Source organism: Hylobates moloch, unplaced genomic scaffold (assembly GCF_009828535.3).
Source record: "Hylobates moloch isolate HMO894 unplaced genomic scaffold, HMol_V3 SCAFFOLD_20, whole genome shotgun sequence".
Lineage (NCBI taxonomy): Eukaryota > Metazoa > Chordata > Mammalia > Primates > Hylobatidae > Hylobates > Hylobates moloch.
In genome coordinates this window covers 40,902,769-40,925,201 of record NW_026652295.1, presented here as the reverse complement: position 1 = coordinate 40,925,201, position 22,433 = coordinate 40,902,769, and the positions used below count along the sequence as shown (strand labels likewise).

Sequence of the window (22,433 nt, the reverse complement as noted above, 5' to 3'; positions counted from 1 at the left end):
AAAGGTCTTGTGATTGAGGAGAGAGGGGGATTGTGAAGAAGGCATCTTTAAGATCTACTACTGAAAAATGTGTGGCGTTGGGGGGAATGGAAGATAAGAGGGTATAGGGGTTGGGAACTAGTGGGTGAATGGGTTTAACAGCCTTGTTGATAAGTCTGAGGTCTTGGACGAGGCGGAACATACCATTGGATTTTTTGACTGCTAGGATAGGAGTGTTATATAGTGAATGAGTTGGTCTAAGGAACCCTTTTCTCAAGAGGTCTAAAATAATTGGTTGTAATCCTTTCAGGCTGGAGACGGGGAGAGGATATTGGGGTTGGCTGGGGAAGTGGTGTGGGTTTTTAAGGAATATTTGTACGGGAGGACAGAGTGCTAATGAGGGGGTGGTGGTGTCCCACACTATGGGGTTGACGCTGGCTGGGAGTGAAGGCAGAGTAGGAGCAGGAGTTTGATCTATGGAACTCGCCACCAAGGCAATGAGTGAGGTGGATTGTGGGAGGGTGATTGGGTTGAAGGTGATGGAGGTAAAGGTGATGGGACATCCATCCACTGTTAAAGAGACCCTGGGCTCCTGTGTGGTGATGATTTGTGTCGGGAAGGAAGTCCCAAGGCCCCGTCAGTCTTGCCTAGAAGATCGGGAGTTGGGATGGTGGCCGGCCCGGCCCCCCTTCGGGATCCGGGGCAGTCTACGCCCCAGTGGCCAGATTGGTGGCATTTAGGACATAGCCGGTTGGGGGGCCTGGGATTTGGGCACTCTTGGATCCAGTGCCCTTCCTTTCCGCATTTGAAACAGGGCCCTGGGGGCTGATGTTGGGTTGGATGGGCAGACGACAACTTATGGCCGTGTGATCGAGGGGAGGCTTGAAGGGCTTGTGCCAGTAACTGATACTTTTGCCTCTTTGCCTTCTCATCTCAATTGTGATACACCTTAAATGCTGTCACTAAGATCTCGGTTTGAGGGGTGAGGGGGCCTTTGTCCAGTTTTTTTAGTTTACCTTTGATGTCAGGAAAACTCTGAGCAAAAAAGTGGGACATGAGGAGTTGCCTACCGTCTGGGGTTTTGGGATCTATGTTGGTGTATTGTTGGAGTGCCTGTGTAAGGTGGTCTAGAAAAGCGGACAGGTTTTCATTTTTATCCTGTATGACTTCATGAAGTTTTTCAAAGTTAACTGCCTTTTGAGCTGCCCTCTGTAGACCGGCTATGATGCAAGTAGCGAAATGGTCTCGGGCTGATACTCCATTTTGGGCGTTATAATCTCAACTGGGCTCATGCTCAGGTACTGCCTGCGCTCCTAGCGGTAGGGCTGGGGTTGTTTGATGAACCTCATCTGCATAAGTTCGAGCTTGTTCCTAGACTTGCCTATGCTCCTCGGGGAGGAGGGTGTTAGAGAGAATCATATAGATGTCATGGAAGGTAAGGCTATAAGCTTGGATGAGGTATTGGAATTCTTTGATATATAAAGCATAATTGGAAGTGTAGGAGCCTAGGCGTTTTTCTATTTGTGATAAGTCAGCCATAGAAAAGGGGACGTGGACTCGGACAATACCTTCAGCTCCTGCCACCTCTCTAAGGGGGGCAAGGAGGGGGAGGTGTGACTTTGAGCGAGTGGTGGGGGGGGCTGAAGGCTGGGGCTGACGAGATAGGTGGTTGAGGGCATGGAGTGGGGGGGCAGCGGGAGGCTAGGCGACTTCCGGTTGGGTGGTGGCCGGAGGGTGCGGCGGAGGGTGGTGGTATGGGAGGGGTTCGTCGGCTGGGTCGAAGTCAGGGGCAGAGGGAGAGGTTGGTGGTTTAAGAGCGGCAAGGAGCTGCTGCGGTTTGCAAGGGAGACAAAGGTTAGGTGTATCCCGTAGGAGAAAGAAGCCGTGGATATATGGGATCGCTACCCATTTTCCTGTTCACTCGCAATAATTGTAGAGATCCTGGAGAATGTTAGGATCGAGAGACCCATAAGTGGGCCATTTGCTTTGGTTGTCTAGGGGATATGTGGGCCAGTTTTGCTATTTGGGGTCTACCGTGGCCTTCGGGGCTTGAGGCGAGGCGCTTCGTGGGGTCTCTTGCTTGCCTAGAGAGGTAGACCCCGGAGGGGAAGACTTACTGAGACGAGCTGGTGTTGGGCGAACAGCTTGGCGAACAGGAGAATGAGCGAAGACCGGCCAGGGTCTGGACTGAGCCCGAAAGGGATCGGGGTCCCATCGAGGGGGGTGGGGAGTCCCGATCCAAGTCACAGCACCAATGAAAGGGGCCGGGTGAAGACCAAACTACACCGGTCGCGATCAAGAGATCTTTATTGGAGGTATCGAGCGGCACCACGCAAGGAGAAGGAAGAGAAGAGAGAGAGGGCTGCTGGTGTGCTGGGTTTTATATCCCTTGGGCCTACGTGGATTGGGCTAGGGGCGGGCCCAAGGGAAGGCGGGAGATGCTTCTTTCTGATTGGCCCTCCTTTGGCGGGTTCAGACAGTGCCCGGTCAAGGAGGGGAGAAGAACCCGGAACCGGCCCCATCTTAAGGTACGGCACCATTTTAAGGTACCCCATGTTACCTAAAATTCCTCCCTTTTTGTTTTCTGTCTGTCCAACATGGTGAAACCCTGCTCTACTAAAAATACAAAAATTAGCTGGGCGTGGTGGCAGGCACCTGAATCCCAGCTACTTGGGAGGCTGAGGCAGCAGAATTGCTTGAACCTGGGAGGTGGAGGTTGCAGTGAGTCAAGATCACGCCATTACACTCCAGCCTGGGCGACAAGAGCGAAACTCCGTATCAAAAACAAAAAAGAAAGAAAGAAAAGAATCATTATTGGGTAAAACATCAATATGAGTTTCTGCCTTATTCATTTAACAAATATTTATGGAGTACTCAATACATTTCAGACATTGTTCTAGGAACATGGATACATGTGTGAAAAAAGGGGATCCCTGCCTTCATGGAACTCACATTTTAGCTATTCAGGAAATATGGCACCACCATTCTCAACACAAATACCTAGAAATATTGGGTGAAAATATAATAAACATAATCTTATATGAACATTTTAAAGGATGAGGCATCCAGTGCCATTCTAATTCTGGAGTCTTTGCATTTTCTCCTGGAAGTATAGGATTCTTTCTTTGTTCCTGTTGCTCTAAAATTTCCCAATGACTTGCCATAACGTTATTTCTACTTAAAACCATTGTGCTGGCTATGGAAGGGCTCTTTCCGTCTGGACACTCATGTCTAGTTCTTGGAAATGTTTTTGAAATTATTCCTTGATAACTTCTTCCCATTTATTTTATTTGTTCTCTCTGGGACTCCTCTTATTCAGAGTTTTCACAATTTAAATTTCTAAGGAACTTTTTTGTTCTTAAATGTTCCTTTTGGCCAGGTGCGGTGGCTCACGCCTGTAATCCCAACACTTCAGGAGCCCAAGATGGGACAATCACTTGAGCCTAACAGTTCGAGACAAGCCTGGGCAATGAAGTGAGACCCTGTCTCTACAAAATATTAAAAAATTAGTCAGTTGTGGTGATGCGTATGTGTGATCTCAGCTGCATGGGAGCTGAGGCGGGAGGATCACTTGAGTCCAGGAGGTCAAGGCTACAGTGAGCCAAGATCCCGCCACCACACTCCAGCCTGGATGACAGGGTGAGACTCTGTCTCAAAAAAAAAAAAAAAAAAAATCGAATGAAATTCCTTGTTCATATAGCTTGCCAAAATCTTTTTAAGTATAGCCAAGAGATAAATTCCTACAAGGAAATGTGCTAAGTCAAAAGGAATAATGTAAATGATAAAAGGGCAAAAGGTGCAGAGTGAGGCTCTGTCTACAGGACTATGAAAAAGGCCTATTTGGGTACCACTTGTCACTCACAGGCATTCAGGGCCCCCTCTCTGCTTAAGGCTCTCTACTGTGGCCTCTCACTGGACCTAGTTATGACCTCAAACTTCAAATCTTTACTCAACCTCCTATTCCTCCCCCTACAAAAGTAACCAATCTATATGCCATTTCCTCAGAGCCCAACCTAGTGCCACATTTATTCATCCATCAATTAGCTAAGAAATTAATTGAACAAATATTTTTGCACTCTTGCTAAGTACCAATTACACTTTTGTTTCTGGGATATATATCAATAAACATAACAGGCAAGGCTACTGCTTTCACAGAGTTTGCATTTTAGTGGGAGAGACAAGCAATAAAAAAATAAACTGGGCTGGGTGTGGTGTCTCATGCCTGAGTAATCCCAGCACTTTGGAAGGTCAAAGTAAGAGGATTGCTTGAACTCAGGAGTTTGAGACCAGCCTGGGCAACATGGTGAAACCCTGTCTCTACAAAAAATGCAAACATTAGCCAGGCATGGTGGCACACACTGGTAGCCCCAGCTACTCGGGAGGCTGAGGTGAGGGGATTGCTTGAGCCCAGGAGGCGGAGGTTGCAGTGAGTCAGGATCATGCCACTGCACTACAGCCTGGGCAACAAAGCAAGACCCTGTCTTAAAAAAGTAAGCTAAAGAATATATTATATAATTTTTAGATATTGACAAGTGTTAAAAGGCAATAAATATTATACAGAAGGTGAAGGTGAAAATGGAGGTAAGGGCATTAGATAGTTTGGTTAGGGAGGTGTGCATGAGAAGTGGGGAGTTGAGCTGAGTACTGAGTGAGAAGAACCCATCAGGTGAAAATCTGAAATCAGAGCATTCCAGGCAAAAAGAAACAGCAATTGCAAAGGCCCTGAGGGTGAAATGAACTTGACTTGAATCAAGAACAATAAGATAGCTGCAGCTTTTAGCCAATATGTTTCAGATAAACTAATAAATGCTATGCTCACTAGTAATAGGCATAGGTATGTTATTCCTATTCCTTAGTAAAATTGTTTCAGATATGTGTTATTATTTTCAGTTAAGACTTCATGAAATAGGCTGGGCGTGGTGGCTCAGGCCTATAATTCCAGCACTTTGGGAGGCCAAGGAAGGTACATCACTTGAGGTCAGGAGTTCAAGACCAGCCTGATTAACATGGTGAAATCCTGTCTCTACTAAAAATACAGAAATTAGCCGGGCATGGTGGCGGGTGCCTGTAATTCCACTACTCGGGAGGCTGAGGCAGGAGAATCACTTGAACTCAGGAGGCGGAGGTTGCAGTGAGCCCAAGGTCGTGCCACTGCACTCCAGCCTGGGTGACAGAGCAAGACTCTGTCTAAAAAAAAAGAAACTGAGACTCATAAAGGCAAAATAACTTGGCCAAAGTCACTGTGGTAGATTGCAGTTTTATAGCCCTAATTAACGACATTCCTGTCTCTACTCCCTTCGTAATGTGACTCAGCCACTCTTTCTATCAAGAAGTGGGAACTGTTTTACCACCCCTTGAATCTCGGCTGGCCTTATGACTTGCTTTAGTGAATATAATGTGGCAGAAATGACAGTATACAGTTCTAAACCTAGATCCCTAAATATGGCCTTAGACAATTCAACCCTCTCTAGGACTCCCCCTGCCTTCTCCATGTCAACAAGTCCAGGAAAGCCCATTTGGGGATGAGAGATCATATGGAAGAGAACAGAGGCATCTAGCTGACAGCCAGCCAACTCCCAAAAGCAGAGTCATTTAGCTGACCTGTGGGTAGCTTAAGGTGTTACCAGTAGAGAGTGTCCAGGTTCTTGGTGCTTTGAACAAAGAGTTGGACAAAATACACAAAGCAAGAATGAAGCAACAAAAACAGATTTATTGAAACAAAAAATCACACTCCATAGGGTGAGAGTAGCGAGAGCAAGCAGCTAAAGGGTCTGGTTATAGAATTTTCTGGGGTTTAAATACCCTCTGGAGGTTTCCCATTGGTTACTTGGTATACACCTTAGGTAAATGCAACCAGAGATTGAAGTAAAGTTGCCAAGTTACACCCTATGCAAATGTCTGATTGGTTGTAAAAAGTGACCAATCAGAGGCTGAAGCGAAGTTACAAAGTTATACTTCTATGCAAATGAAGACTTGGCCCTCGACCAGCCTGATTGGTTCCAGGAGGGGACCAATCAGAGTACTTTCAGTTTTTCATCTGCCAGGCAGAAAACAGGGTGGGGTAGCGGGAAGGAGAAGCTTGCAAAGGGAGTAGCCTCTGACCATTTGTTACTTGGGTGTGGAAAGTTGGGGTTCACCCCGGCTGGAGTGCAGTGGTACTATCTCAACTCACTGCAACTGAGGTTTTCCTTTTGATTTAGTTCTAGGAAGTCAGTGTGAATCGGCCTTAGGTTCTCTACCTCTGGACCCTATTCTCCTGCCTCAGAGGCACATGAGAGAGGCCAGGGAGACCAGGAGCACTGGCCTAAATTGCTGACCTGCGGAATTGTAATTTAAATAAATGCTTGTTGTTTTAAGCCATTAAACTTTGAGGTGATTTTGTATGTACCAGTAGCTAATCAATTCAGTTGCATTGTTAGATCAGCAGCTCAACTGGCATTTGAAATCTGGTCTCACCAACTCCAAGGCTCATGTTTGTCCCAAGCCAGGCTGTTCCCCCTATAGGCCTACTTCTAGGCAAATTATTTATTTCCTAATTAAAATAACCAAACTTGTGTATATTAGGCCAAAACCCAGTCTCCCTTCTCCTGGACTGGTCCTAAACTAATTAGTTGGGTTTCTCTTCTCTTCTCCTTCCTTCCCTCTCTCTCTCTCTCTTCCAGCTTGCTCTGCTGCCCAGGCTAGAGTGATATGGTGCAATCTTGGCTCACTGCAACCTTTACCTCCTGGGTTCAAGCACTTCTTTGGCCCCAAGCCACCCAAGTAGCTGAGATTACAGACGCCCACCACCAGGCATGCTAATTTTTTGTATTTTTAGTAGAGGCAGTGTTTCATGATGTTGGCCAGGCTGGTCTTGATCTCCTGACCTCCAGCAATCCACTGCCTTGGCCTCCCAAAGTGTTGGGACTAGAGGCATGAGCCATCCTGTCGGGCCAGGTTTATCTTAAAGTCCACGGGTAAAAGATTGAGAACTTTCATGTCCTGGAGTTGTTTCAAAACATTGGACAGAGATCTTTCTATCTCAGGAGGGTCACACTGTGTCCAGTATTGGTGGGTTCTTGGTCTCACTGACTTCAAGAACGAAGCCTCAAACCCTTGCAGTGAGTGTTACAGTTCTTAAAGATGGTGTGTCCAGAGTTTGTTCCTTCAGATGGTTCTGGAGTTTCTTCCTTCTGGCAGGTTCTTGATCTCACTAGCTTCATGAGAGAAGCTGCAGACCTTCACGGTGAGTGTTATAGCTCTTAAAGGCAGCACAGACCCAAAGACTGAGCAGCACCAACATTTATTGCAAAAAGAGCAAAAGAACAAAGCATCCCCACAACGCAGAAGAGTACCTCATCAGGTTGCTGCTGCTGGCAGGGGTGGCCTGCTTTTATTCCCTTATCTGGCCCCACCCACATCCTGCTGATTGGTCCATTTTACAGAGAGCTGACGGGTCCATTTTACGGAGGGCTGATTGGTCCGTTTTGACAGAGTGCTGATTGGTGCATTTACAAACCTTTAGCTAGACACAGAGTGCTGATTGGTGCGTTTACAAACCTTTAGCTAGGCAGAGAGTGCTGATTGGTGTGTTTACAATCCTTTAGCTAGACAGAAAAGTTCTCCAAGTCCCCAACAATCCCAGAAGCCTAGCTGGCTTCACCTCTCACTGGCACTGGCCGCGGAATTTTGGGGCACCTAGCCAGGGACTCTGGCAGCCCAGAGGGAGCTCATCCCCCGATCAGGCCCAGCAGGCGCCGGCCCGCGGTGCAGAGTGCGGTACTTGCCAATCCCGCGTGCAGCCCCGACTCTCACTCGCGCCTCTCTTTTCACACTTCACAGTGAGCAGAGGGAGCCGGCTCCGGCCTCGGTCAGCCCCAGAGAGGGGCCCTTACAGCGCAGCAGCGGGCTGAAGGGCTCCTCGAGCGCGGCCAGAGCCGACACAGAGGCCGAGGACGCGCCAAGAGCGAGCGAGGGCTGCTAGCAGGTTGTCACCTCTCAACACCAAGATAGTTGTATCCACGGTTAAACTCTGTAGGCATACACTCTGCTTTTCTTGGGGACAAGGTTACCTACCTCCCTCTTTTATAGGGACATTGGCTTTGGTGGCAGCCAATTGCAACTTTTTTCTTTTCATTGGGGGACGCTGAGAGTGGGTTTCCTTTAGTCTCTGGTAGGAATATTATAAAGCGCTGGTATACAAAAAGCCCTCAGGCAATAAAAAAGTAAACAAATACATTATATAAATAAATATAAACTAAAAAGATTCTGAAGAACATTTTATGTTTTCTGTACCTGTTGTTGCTGATTGATAGAAATTATCTCCTGGGACTGAACTTCGAATTCTCTGTCAATTGTCTAAATCTCCCATTGTATTGAGACACATCCAGTGGTCTATAAATTTTATCTTGGGCTGGACGTGGTGGCTAATGCCTGTAATCCCAGCACTCTGGGAGGCCAAGGCCGGAGGAGTTCTTGAGGCCAGGAGTTCGAGACCAGTCCGGCCAATATAGTGACACCTTGTCCCTACAGAAACCTTAAAAAATTAGCCGAGCATGGTGGTGTACACCTGGGATCCCAGCTACTCAGGAGACTTAGGTGGGAGGATCACTTGAGCCTGGGAGGCAGAGGTTGCAAGAACTGAGATTGCTCCACTGCACTCCAGTCTGAATGACAGAGCGAGACCCTGCCTCAAAAAAATTTTTTTTAAAAATCTTTTCCTTCCTTCCTTCCTTCCTTCGTTTTTTCTTTTTTTCTTTTTTTTCCACAGTCTTGCTCTGTCACCCAGGCTGTAGTGCAATGGTGCCATCTCGGCTCACTGCAACCTCCGCCTCCCGAGTTCAAGCAATTCTTGTGCCTCAGCCTCCCCAGTAGCTGGGATTACAGGCGTGAGCCGCCATGCCCGGCCATTTTTTCCCCCCAGTCTTGTAGAGATCTCTCCTGGAGTTTTCTGATCTACTCCAAAATGGGTTGGTTACCCTGTTGGCCTAGTTCCAGAGGTAGATTTCCCATGAAACTAGTAAAGCTTAAGCTTCAGGGGCCCTCACTGGCCTCAGCAATGAGTTCATATGGTCATAAGTTTCCTAAAATTTGCAAAATAAGATATTTTAACTGTGATTGGCTAAACTGCTGTCTCTTTCCTGTCCAGCTTTTCCTCAGTCACATTTCCTCTCACATTGCTGTTTCGGGATCAGACCAATGGGAAATAAATAGGAGATCTATTAGCATGGGTTTAGTTAGATTATTTATGTAGTTCACAGTTACAGCTATATAACGTTGGGTTATTGTCAGCCATTCCAGTAGGAATTGCTTCCAGAAATATTCACACCTCTTGCTGTCGTAATTCACCCTGGGTGCAAGGGTGAATATGCACCACAAAGGTGCAGCTGTAGTACGAGCTACTACGGAGGCTAAGGTCAGAGGATGGCTTGAGCCCAGTTGAGATCGTGCCACTGCACTTCAGCCTGGGCAGTATAGCCAGACCCTGTCTCAACAACAACAACAAAACATTTTGCTATACTTATTTTTTTTTTTTTTTTGAGACAGGGTCTGGCTCTGTTGCCCAGGTGGGAGTGCAGTGGCACCATCTCGGCTCACTGCAACCTCCACCTCCTGGGCTCAAGCCATCCTCCCACCTCAGCCTCCCAAGTAGCTGGGACTACAGGTGCATGCCAGCACATCCGGCTAATTTTTGTATTTTTAGTAGAGATGGGGTCTCACCATGTTGCCCAGGCTGGTCTCAAACTCCTGAGCTCAAGCAGTCCACCTGCCTCGGCCTTACAGGCGTGAGCCACCATGCCCCGCCAGCAAAATGTTAAGTGTAGAATTTAGATGACAGGTATATGGTGTTCACTGTAAAGTTCTTTTTAACTTTTGTATAGGTTTGAACATTTTCATGAAACACTGTTGGAGGAAAAGTATATAGCTGAAAAAGAAAGGAAAAAAGTATTATAGACAGGGATCAAGCAGTTAATTCATTTAAAAATTCTATCTTTTGGCCGGGCGCGATGGCTCACGCCTGTAATCCCAGCACTTTGGGAGGCCAAAGTGGGCGGATCACCTGAGGTCAGGAGTTCAAGACCAGCCTGGCCAACATGGAGAAACACGTCTCTACTAAAAATACAAAAAATTAGCTGGGTGTGTAATCCCAGCTACTCGGGAGGCTGAGCTAGGAGAATTGCTTGAACCCAGGAGGCAGAGGTTGCAGTGAGCTGAGATCATGCCACTGTACTCTAGCCTGGGCAACAAGAGCAAAACTCTGTCTCAAAAAAAAAGAAAATTTATTTTTCTAGATTTTGTGATGTCTGTGGTATTTTTGTTAGCTTTTAAAATTTTTGTTGTGATTTCTCATTGTAAATAAATATTCATTTTTATACCTAATTTTGTATTTACAATTTTGTATTTTACTTTTAAGAAGAGGACCCTCAAATTTTATAAGCTTCAGGCCCCACAAGACCTGGATCCACTCTTGCCTGGTACACAGCTGACATTCTCAAAGCTCTTTTCACTTTCACTTCGGAATTTCCAGTCTCCATATCCTTAAGATTCCCTTCATCCCTCCTGTGTTGAAGCTTTCATTTACTGGATCCTATGTCTCCTTAGCATCTTCATTTTTGAATTCATCCTCCTTTTGGTGGGTCATATATTCCAATAGCTTCCCGAGAAAGGTTGCATAAGAAATTCATTTTTGAATTTATTATAATCATGCAATGATTTTTATTCTATTCTCCCACTTGATTGATAGTTTGCCTGAGTATAGAATTCTAGGTTGAAAATAATTTTCCTCCAGAATTTTGAAAGTATTTCCCAATTGTCTTCTAGCTTCCAGTATTGCTACTGAGAAACCTAAAGACATTCTGATTTCTGATCTTTTATTTCTGATCTATTTTTCTATCTCTGGAAACGTAAAGGATCTTTTTATCCATAGAGTTCTGAAATTTCATGATAACGTGACTTGACATGAGTTAATTTCCATCTATTGGTTATGGGTACTAAGTGGGCCCTTTCAATCTGAAAACCTGTGATTCTAAGGTTAGGGAAATTTTAGAGAATTAATTTTAAAAATAATGTTATCTGTTTTTCTCTTTTCTCTCTTCCTGGAACTCCCAGGCTAGTCTTCTCTTTTTCTAATCTTTTGTCTTCTATTTCCACCTCTTGGTCTCTTTTTTTTCTGGGAGATATCCTGGACTCTATCGTCAATCCTTTTAATGAGTTTTTCACCTTTTCTTTCCATTCTTAATTTTCAAGGACTCAGTTTTTTTCTTGACTATTTTCTGAAACAACATATTTTTCTTATTTTGAGGTCTCAATATCTTATCTGAGGATTTCAAATATAGGTGTGGAGATCTTTTTGTGTTGTTGTTGTTGTTGTACTGTTAAAGTTTTCTTCCCTCCTGTAAAGTTTCTGTTTTATCCAGGTTTCTTTTTTTTTCTGTTAGTTTTGGTCTCTTTCACATCAGAGACTGCAATCTGTTGTTGTTGGTTCATTTTTAAGAATGAGAGACTAAGAACCTGATGAAATGCTCTGAAATCATGGGTAGAGCTTATCAATTATGAAATGTTTTGTGGGGTGATCTGTCTGGGATGTTTCATCAGGAAATCTATAGTGCCAATATCTTTTGATCTTTCCTCTTAGTCTAGTCAGATTTCTCAGAGAAGATACTTGGTCTTTTGCCTGGATGGTAAAATTGCCCTATCTGTTCTCACTGTTAGAAAAGTAATCCAATATGGCACCCACTGTCAGAATCTGCAGGAACAGAATTCCCAGGCTCCCAAGCTGAGTCAGTTAAACAAACTTACCGTAGACAAGTGATAAATGTGTTCATTTTTTAAAAACTATTGAAAGGGCAGTAGTGTACTTAAAAATTGATACCCAGTCATTTTTTTTTTTTTTTTTTGAGACAGAGTCTCGCTCTGTTGCCCAGGCTGGAGAGCAGTGGCGCAATCTCGGCTCACTGCAAGCTCTGCTTCCCAGGTTCACACCATTCTCCTGCCTCAGCTTCCCGAGTAGCTGGGACTACAGGCGCCCGCCACCGCACGCGGCTAATTTTTTGTATTTTTTTAGTAGAGACAGGGTTTCACCGTGTTAGCCAGGTTGGTCTCGATCTCCTGACCTCGTGATCTGCCCGCTTCGACCTCCCAACGTGCTAGGATTACAGGCGTGAGCCACTGCGCCCGGCCTCATTTAAGATTTTTAATCACCGATTTTTATTGGCATTTGTTTCCATCAATTGCTTTTGCCAATGGCTAATAGTTGTACTCTTCCATAGTTGAGTTTACACCTACATGGTCTGCAAATACCATATAAGTGAGTGTTAATTAGCATTAATTGAGTGTGGCTATTCTCTACACACATTCCAGTCTGCTCCTTTTGGGTTCAGTCTGTCCACAAGTGCTACAGGAGGAGTCTCTTAGAGTTGTAGCTTGTGCTGCTCCCTATTGAAGGGAATAACCCCATGCTTATTGAGGGCTGATCTTTGACTAGGAGGCACCATTACAAAAAGAAACAGGATCAGGCTGGGCACAATGGCTCATGCCTGTAATCCTAGCACTTTGGGAAGCTGAGGCGGGTGGATCACTTGAGGTCAGGAGTTCAAGACCAGCCTGGCCAACATGGTGAAACCGTGTCTCTATGGAAAATACACACACACACACACACACACACACACACACACACACACAAATTAGATGTGTGGGGTGGTGCGTGCCTGTAATCCCAGCTACTCGGGAGGCTGAGGCAGGAGAATGGCTTGAGCCCAGGAGGTGGAGATTGCAGTGAGCTGAGATCATGCCACTGCACTCCAGCCTGGGTGACAGAGCAAGACTTCGTCTCAAAACAAACAAACAAACAAAAAGCTCTGATTTGGAAAAAATAAATTCAATCAAAGATCTCTTAACTGATGGTAGTAAATTTGTGTTTATGGTCATATTCAGTACTTCTCCGGCCTCCCTCCTCTTCCCCTTCATGATTTGATTCCCGGATAGTTTGTTCATAATTTATTTACCATTTAGTTAAAAAGAGTTTTCATTTTTACTTTCATCTTTCTGGTGAATTGTGAAATTGTAAGTTCCTGTCCCAGTTTACTTAGTGAATTTTCATCAGATTGGTCACCATCATCATGTAGAACCCAAAAGGTAGAGGGAAATTTCATTTTAGACTCATATGTTTATTTGTTAGTTTAGACTCATTTGTTTACTTGTTAGTTTTCCCTTCTTTTCCCACTCTTTGTCCCAATCCTTCACTTGTATTTAACAAAGCAAAGTTCAAAATTCCTTATTTGTATTTATCAGATCTCTTCATAGGTAGCATCACCAGATGTACTTGGGGTTTTGGCAGTTTATTGATGGGACTCTTACCTGTCCCCGTTATTGTTACTCACTCTTTGGTCTGTCACCATGGAGTTATATGTTGGAAGCAATTAGGAGAGTAAATGGCTTGTGATAGAACTGTAGGCTTCCTCCTGCATGTTCCTGAGTCAGTGAAAACCCTTGGCTATAAAGTGAGGAGTCAATGCCTCCATCCTCCTTAACTTGCTGCTTAGGAGATGGGCAAGTTGGAAGGGCCATTTTATATTCAGATTATAAACCCATTCTTGACAAATCAGATGCTAAGAAATCAGGAATGCTGTTTTTCTGTACAGCTCCTTAATGGTGGCTTTTACCGAATTCAGCATTAATTGTGACAACATAGTTTTGGCTCTGATGGGCTGGGCAGCAGTGAAATATAACCTACCTTTAGGCTGGTGCCTCCAGGCACAGAAAAGGGTAGGGAAAGGATAAGCTCACAGGGCTGCTGTGAGTAGCACGTGCATGGACTGCTAAATACCTTGGGTCCTCCCCCAGGCCAAGGCAGCATCCACTCCTCCACGGTCTCTCTGTTCATGTGACCACTTGTCTGCCTCTCTCATCTTATCAGAACATCTACAGCTTTGTTCCACGGGATTCTTCACTAGGGATCTGATGGCATCCACGTGAGGAATCAGGAGCTTAATTTTGTCAGCCAGTCAATGGAATCCACAGCCGGCAGCCAAGCCAGTGGCCTAAACATAAATCACTGCCTGGGAATTTGAATACAGGAAAGTCCTGTTTGCTCTCTAGAGCCCAGCTTAAGTCATCGGTACTGCCTTTGGTTCTGCCCACTGGGAAGAAGCCCCTCATTCTCCTCTCCAAGTATCCCCCCCAGGCAGGGTGTAAGGGGACCGCCACCGCTGGAGGTTTTAGAAGGGAGGCAGGCAAAGCCACCCACAAAACCGGCGGCTGCTGAGTCCACCGTGCTTCTCCGGCACCGACGCCGGGAGCCTGCAGGGGGCGCCCTTGCCCAGGCTGGCCTCCGCAGCGCCGGAGGAGGGACCAACCTCCGTGGGGCCGAGCTTTTCGATCCCTGGAGTTCCTCTTCAGCAGTGGAGCTAGCTTTTATTTGAACGTGACGGATTCCCGTTGTACAGCTTGGGACCCCGAAGTACTGGATGTCCCTTGTCTTAGCTTCCATAAGCAGCTGGTAACTGACATTCAAAGGGAGCATCCTCAGGACTGGAAGCCACAGGCTAAGTCCTTCCCCTCCCTCAGGAATTCCCAGAAGGCTCCAGTCACCAGCAGTTAAGGAGACACACTTCCTATTCTGATATGTGATATGGACCCAGAGGAAGGGCAGCGGGCACTGTGGTCTGCAAGGCTTCGGAGGCAGTGGCTGGTTCGGACCGCATGCAAATTCTGATGCCCTTCTAATAATCTAATACCCAGATGTGGATCCAAGATGCCCATTAATATCTATGCCTGCCTTTTAGTGGTAGGGGGCTTGAAAAACAAAAGCCTCTATCTGGTCCAGGGTGAATTCCTCTAGCGCGCAGAGGCAGAGCCAAACTGCATCTTGGAGGGCGCCTGAATTTTCTCATGATGGATAGCACATGCCTTTCAGTCAAAAAAATCAAGGGAAGACAGAGCTTCAAGCACAGTTGTTTCTGAATTACCCCTAATTAATTTGTCATCATTGTACTGAATAACTTCAGTATCTGAATTAGGCCACCTATTAAAATCCTGCTTTATCAGATTATGGCACATTGCCGGAGAATGGATATTTCACTGTGAAGGGAATTGCTGGCCTTGCCAAATGAAGGCTAGCTAAAAGTAGGGTTGTCAGATTTAGAAAATACGAATAGAGGGCACCCAGTGAAATTTGGATTTAAGAGACATAACAAATAATTTTTTATTTAAGTGTGTTCCAAGTATTGCATGGGATGTACTTATACTAAAAATCAATTTGTTCTTTTTCTGAAATTCAAATTTAAGTGGACATCCTGTATTTTATCTGGCAACCCTAACTGTAAAAAGAGAATTCAAACAATTTAAAAAACCTTAGACCTTCAGTACCATTGTACAGAGATAATCACCATTAAGAGTTTTGGGTGTGTCTTTCCTTTTTTTTGTTTTGTTTTTGAGACGGAGTTTCACTCTTGTTTGCCCATGCTGAAGTGCAATGGTGCGATCTGGGGTCACTGCAACCTCTGCCTCTTGGGTTCAAACGATTCTCCTACCTCAGTCTCCCGAGTAGCTGGGATTACAGGCATGCACAACCATGCCCAGCTAATTTTATATTTTTAGTAGAGACAGGGTTTCACCATGTTGGTCAGGCTGGTCTCGAACTCCTGACCTCAGGTGATCCACCCACCTCAGCCTCCCAAAGTTCTGGAATTACAGGCGTGAGCCACTGTGCCTGGCTTGGGTATGTCTTTCCATAAACTATTCATGAATATACACAAATATTTATGTATGTTCAAATCCTGGTTCCTCCAATTGCTAGCTGAGTGACCTTGGAAGAGTTAACTAACCTCTCTGGATCTTAGTTTCTTTATCTGTAAAATGGGGATAATAATAGTATCTGTCTCACAGAGTGTTAATGGGGGTTAAATGAGTCTGGCATTTAGAAGGCACTGAATGATTGTTATCAATAATTATTATCAATAATGATAACTAGGCCGAGCGCGGTGGCTCAAGCCTGTAATCCCAGCACTTTGGGAGGCCAAGGCAGACGGATTACTTGAGGTCGGGAGTTCAAGACTAGCTTGGCCAACATGGCAAAATCCCGTCTTGGAACCTGAGGCATGAGAACCTCTTGAACCCCAGAAGTGGAGGTTGCAGTGAGCCAAGATCACACCACCGCACTCCAGCCTGGGTAACAGAGTGAGACTCTGCCTCAAAACAACAACAAAACACACACGCGCACACACACACACACACACACACACACAACATACACCTACAAATAATATCACTAATATATATCATGTCTTAAAAATTTGAAAATGGAGGCATATTCTATGAATTGTTCTATACCTTGCTTTTTTCAACTTTTTTTTTTTTTTTTTTTGAGACGGAGTCTCGCTCTGTCACCCAGGCTGGAGTGCAGTGGCGGGATCTCGGCTCACTGCAAGCTCTGCCTCCCGGGTTCACGCCATTCTCCTGCCTCAGCCTCTCCAAGTAGCTGGGACTACAGGCGCCCGCCACCACGCCCGGCTAATTTTTTGTATTTTTAGTAGAGACAGGGTTTCACCGTGGTCTCGATCTCCTGACCTCGTGATCCGCCCGCCTCGGCCTCCCAAAGTGCTGGGATTACAAGCGTGAGCCACCGCGCCCGGCCTTTTTCAACTTTTATCTTGTTTATTCTTTTTCACAGGTACATATGATTATTTTTAAAAAAATTTAGTTCCTATTGATGATCATTTAAGTTATTTTCAACACTTTTTTGCATGTACTGCTGTATAAGTACCGTGTGCACTAACCGATTGCACTACTGAAGCTCCGATTTTCAACACATTTCTATCTGAATATTGCTGCAGTAAACACGCTTGTGGTGAAATGATTGTATGAAAGTGCTTCCTCTGTGTAGTCTGGACAATGAGCCAGCCAGGACTCAGAGCTCCCCCTCCCTCACTTTTTTCTAGTACCCAAGGCTGCAGTTTATCACTGTCAGCAGAGCCAGCACCTCCCTCACCCAGGTGCTGTCAGCTGGCATCTCCAGACAACAAGGCAAACAATGGCAAAGGGCTGAGACTAGGATGTTTAGATGCAAAATTTTAGAGGACACCAAAATCTCAGTAATTAAGATAAGTAATGTTTTAAGGCACTATTTAAAAAATTGATATAAATACAAAATTAATAATGGACAAATAGCAAGCTTTTAAATAAAGACAGGATTAACAACTGTGCCATACAGAGTCCTATTGGATTTTACATTAATTTGTATTTAAAAAAATACTTCATTGAGTTGGGCATGGTGGCTCACACCTGTAATCCCAGCACTTTGGGAGGCTAAGGTGGGAGGATCGCTTGAGCCAGGAGTTTGAGACAAGCCTGGGCAACAAAGCAAGATACAGTTTCTACAAAAAATTAAACATTAGCCAGGTGTAATGACATGCATCCGTAGTCCCAGCTACTTGGGAGGCTAAGGCAGAAAGATCCCTTGAGTCCAGGAGTTTGAGGTTACAGTGAGCTGATTGTGCCACTGCACTCCAACCTGGGTGACAGAGCAAGACCTTGTCTCAAAAACAAACACCCCCCCCAAATCTTATTTCATTGAAATATAACATCTGGGTTACTGAGTTTTTTAGTGCCACCTTAAATTTTGCACCAGGGGCGAGTGCCTCATTTGCCTCTTTGTAAGTCCTGGCTCTGGTTGGTACCATATCTGGATGGCAGGCACAATGTCCAAGTTTGAGCACCATTGATAAAATGGTTCTAGCTGGGCATGATGGCTCATGCCTATAATCCCAGCACTTTGGGAGGGCGAGGCAGGCAGATTGCCTGAGGCCAGGAGTTCCAGATCAGCCTGGCCAACATGGTAAAACCTCATCCTACTAAAAATACAAAAATTAGCCCATTGTGGTGGCTCACACCTGTAATCCCAGCTACTCAGGAGGCTGAGGCACGAGAATCGGTTGAACCCAGGAGGCAGAGGTTGCAGTGAGCCAAGATCACACCACTGCACTCCAGCCTGGGCCACAGAGCGAGACTCTGTCTCAAAAATAAAATAAATAAAATGTGGTTCTTGTGCTTACCTTGAAAGAAGGGAGCCCTTCAAAGAATGGGGTTCCTCCCATGAAACACAGCCCCATATTACATATACAGTAAACTACTTGATTCCAGCATACCTTTCCAGTGGTTAATGGGTTGAAGGGAGTCATAGGCCTTCTCCTGTTGACCCTGATCTTTCTCCATAAAGCCTATTCTTCAATCCACACCATGTGTGTAACAGTATTCAGGAATTTATTCCTGGGAGTCAATCCTGAAGGGATCTCTCTAACATGACAAACCTCGTATATATGCTTTCGTGAACATACAAATATATATCTGTAGCATAAGTTTCGATAAGTGAAATTCCTGGTCCAAATGATATGTGCATTACAAGTTCGGATAAATATAGCCAATTTCCTCTCCTAAGATAATATATCCATTTACACTCCCACTAAAAGTATGTGAGTATGACTGTTTCTCCATATTCTTGACAATATTGAAAATTGTGGCACTTTTTAATCTTTGCTCATCTTACAGATGAAATAGTATTTCATTTTTGTTTTAATTATTATTTCTTAATTATGAGCAAGGTTAAGCAACTTTTATCTCCCTATGTATTTATAAAGCAATAAATAGCATGCTCTTCTATGAGTAAATTCCCTAGTTTCATTTTTCAAAGTCAACTGTTGGTCTTTTTCTTACCGATTTGCTAATGCTCTTTAGATAAGTTGTTTTTTTAATAACTCTTTGGCTATTATATATGTGGTGGATATTATCCCTGATTTGTTTATCTTTTGACTTTTTAATGATTTTTCCCCTGAAGAAATGCTTTACATTTTTACATTGTCAAAGTTACCAATATTTTCCTTTTTGATACTAAATGTTGTATTTCATATAGAAAGATCTTTCTTACAAGTTTATATGCTGTTTACCTTCTAGTACCTTTATGGATTTATTTCCTCTATTTAAATTCATCTGGAATTTTTGTGTCTGTGTGAATAAAGAGTAAGAAATACTTTTTTCCCCCTGAAATGACTAGCCAACATGATTTGTTGAAAACCTCTGGGCCGGGCGCGGTGGCTCACGCCTGTAATCCCAGGACTGTGGGAGGCTGAGGCGGGCGGATCATGAGGTCAGGAGATCGAGACCATCCTGGCTACGACGGCGAAACCCCGTCTCTACTAAAAATACAAAAAATTAGCCGGGCGTGGTGGCGGGCGCCTGTAGTCCCAGCTACTCGGGAGGCTGAGGCAGGAGAATGGCGTGAACACGGGAGGCAGCGCTTGCAGTGAGCCGAGATTGCACCACTGCACTCCAGCCTGGGCGACAGAGCCAGACGCAGTCTCAAAAAAAAAGAAAAAAAAAGAAAACCTCTGCTTTTCCCCACTGATTTGAAGTGCCGCTCGTATCACACTTTAAATCCTCATTTGTATATGAGACTTTTCCTGAATTCTTTAATCTGTTACAATTGTCTATATTTCTGAACCAGCACCAAATTGTTACAAATAAGGTAGATTTTTAATGCATTTTAGTATTTAGTATTTGTTTTCCCTGGAGTTAATAATTGTCACTTTTTTCCTCCATTTCCTCAGTTGTTTTTTCTTAATGTCATTATTATTCATTCAACCTCAAACTCTTTTTTTTTTTTTTTGATACGGAGTCTCGCTCTGTCGCCCAGGCTGGAGTGCAGTGGCGCCATCTCGGCTCACTGCAAACTCCGCCTCCCGGGTTCACGCCATTCTCCTGCCTCAGCCTCCTGAGTACCTGGGACTACAGGGGCCTGCCACCACGCCCGGCTATTTTTTTGTATTTTTTTTAGTAGAGACGGGGTTTCACCGTGTTATCCAGGATGGTCTCAATCTCCTGACCTCGTGATCCGCCCGCCTCGGTCTCCCAAAGTGCTGGGATTACAGGCGTGAGCCACGGCGCCCGGCCTCAACCTCAAACTCTTTGCTAGCTTATAAATCTCTTTGCAAGATTGATTATTTTCTCAATGTTATCTCCCTGAAAAAAAAATCTGGGCTTGCCGCTCTCCATGATGGGTGCACATTTTGTATCCCTTTGTCTTCCGTCATGGTGTCCTGGGATTCCCTCAGCCTGTGATAGAGCTCCAGTTTCCTGGACATTCTGTCTTCCTTGTTTTGTTTTCTTTACTATTATGTTTGGATAAAGCATACCCTTCAATAGCTTCATAAGGAAGGGTGCATGGGAGGTAAATTTTCTCACATCTAAAATGTTTTTATTTTGCTCTCATACTTGAAAAATGGCTGGACATGGTTTCTCTAGATTGAAAATCATTTTACTCTAGAATTTTGAAGGCATTGCTTTTTTGCTTTCCAGCTTCCTGCTGAGAAGTCAGAAGCCATTTTTGTCCCTGATCTTTTATATGGGTCCTTTGGCTTCCTCTCTAGAAATGTGGAAGATATTTTTCTTTGTCCCCATTGTGAACTCTGCATGATGTACCTTAGTATAGGTCTATTTTAATTCTTTGTGCTGGACACTTTTAATTTGGAAACTCATACTATACATTTCTGGGCAATTCCCTTGAGCTATTTCTTTAACGGTTTCCTTTCTTTCATGTTCATTGTTTATTCTTTCTGGGACTCCTACTATTTGGGTCATGTTCCACCTGAACTAGCCTTCTAATTTTCTTATCTTTTCATTCCTATTCTCTACCTCTTTGTGTTTGAACTCTACATACTTAGAGATTTCCTCAACATCATCTTCCAAACTTTCTGTATATTAAAAATAATCTCTGCTATCATGTCATTAATTTCCAAGGGCCCTCTCTCATTCTTTTCCCTGTGAATATATTTTCTTTGTATCATTCTATACTTAGTTTATGGATATGATATTGCAATTGCTTTTAACTTTTCTAAGGATATTGTGATAGTTAATGTGATGTGTCAACTTGACTGGGCCCATAGGGTACCCAGATATTTGGTTAAACATTATTCTGGGTTATCTGCAGGCAGGGTGGCGAGGGGGTTTCTGGATGAGATTAACATTTGCATCAGTAGACTGAGTAAAACAAATTGCCCTCACCAATGTGAGCAAGCCTGATTCAATCTGTGGTATTCAATTTGAATAGAACAAAAAGGCTGAGCAAGGGAGAATTTGCTTTCTCTACCTTGTGGTGTTTGAGCTGGGACATTGGGCTTCTGTCTTTGGACATGGACTGGAACTTACATCATCAGCCTATTGGTTCTCAGGCTTTTAGACTGCAGATTTGTGGAGCTTCTTAGCCTCCATAATCGTGTGAGCCAATTCCTTATAATAATCTCCCCTTTATATATCTACATCTATTTATTATTTATTTATTTATTGCTACTAGCAGGACCAACCAGGTAAATACCTATTTGTCTGTCTGTCTGTCTGTCTATCTATCTATCTATCTATCTATCCATCCATCCATCCATTTACCTTATTGTTCCTGTTTCTCTGGAGAATCCTAATATTCATATTAATGAAAAGATTTGTTTTGTTTTAGTTTTCTTCTCCTTGTGTAATTGCATAATTCATTTTCCCCAAGTTTCTTTTTTCTATTTGTACATTTTAGTTTCTAGTGATTCATGTTAGAAGTTTTCCTCAGATGCCTCAGGTGATCCTTGGTAGTTTGCTCCTATTTAAGCTGATTGGAAGCTTTGACAATGCAAGGAAGGATTTATAGGGTGTTCCGTTTGGATGGTTTCATTGGAGGAACGCTTGAGGTCTATACCTTTATGTCTTTACTTGTCAGCTGATCAGATTCCCCAGATGTGTCCTTTCCCATCTCTGTCTGGAAGGGTGCAAGCCAGGTTGCCAGTGTTCTTCTTCTGTAGAGGCAGTAGAAGGCAAGAGTTTCTGCCTCTAGTGCTTACACCTAATCCTGTTTTTTCTTTCTTTCTTTTCTTTCTTTCTTTCTTTCTTTCTTTCTTTCTTTCTTTCTTTCTTTTTTTTTTTTTTTTTTTTTTTTTTTTTTTTTTTTTTTTTCTCTCTTTCTTCCTTCCTTCCTCCTCCTCCTCCCCTCCTCCTCCTTCCTTCCTCCCTTCCTCCTCCTCCTTCCTTCCTTCCTTCCTTCCTTCCTCCTTCCTTCCTTCCCCTCCTTCCTTCCTTCCTTCCTTCCTTCCTTCCTTCCTTCCTTCCTTCCTTCCATTGTGAGATGGGGTCTCGCTTTCTCGCCCAGCCTGGAGTGCAGTGGTGCGATCTCAGCTCACTGCAACCTCTGCCTCCCAGGTTCAAGTGATTCTCCTGCCTCAGCCTCCTGAGTAGCTGGGATTACAGGCATGCACCACCACGCCTGGCTAATTTTTTTGTATTTTTAGTAGACATGGGGTTTCACCATGTTGGTCAGGCTGGTCTTGAACTCCTGACCTTGTGATCTGCATGCCTTGGCCTCCCAAAGTGCTGGGATTATAGGCATGAGCCACCGTGCCCGGCATCCTGTTTTCTGTGTAGTGTCAAGTGTGCCTAGTGTCCTCCAGACCAGA

At 44.3% G+C, this 22,433-nt stretch overlaps 1 protein-coding gene across 1 annotated transcript in view; it reads left to right on the top strand.

The window, feature by feature from the left end:
- Positions 1-2,494: 2,494 nt before the first annotated feature.
- Positions 2,495-22,433, top strand: part of TRERF1 (transcriptional regulating factor 1) — a 325,893-nt gene continuing 305,954 nt past the window's right edge. The window contains exon 1 of the mRNA XM_058432366.1: positions 2,495-2,507. The gene's annotated coding sequence lies outside the window, so the exon portion shown is untranslated. The remainder of the gene's footprint in view (positions 2,508-22,433) is intronic.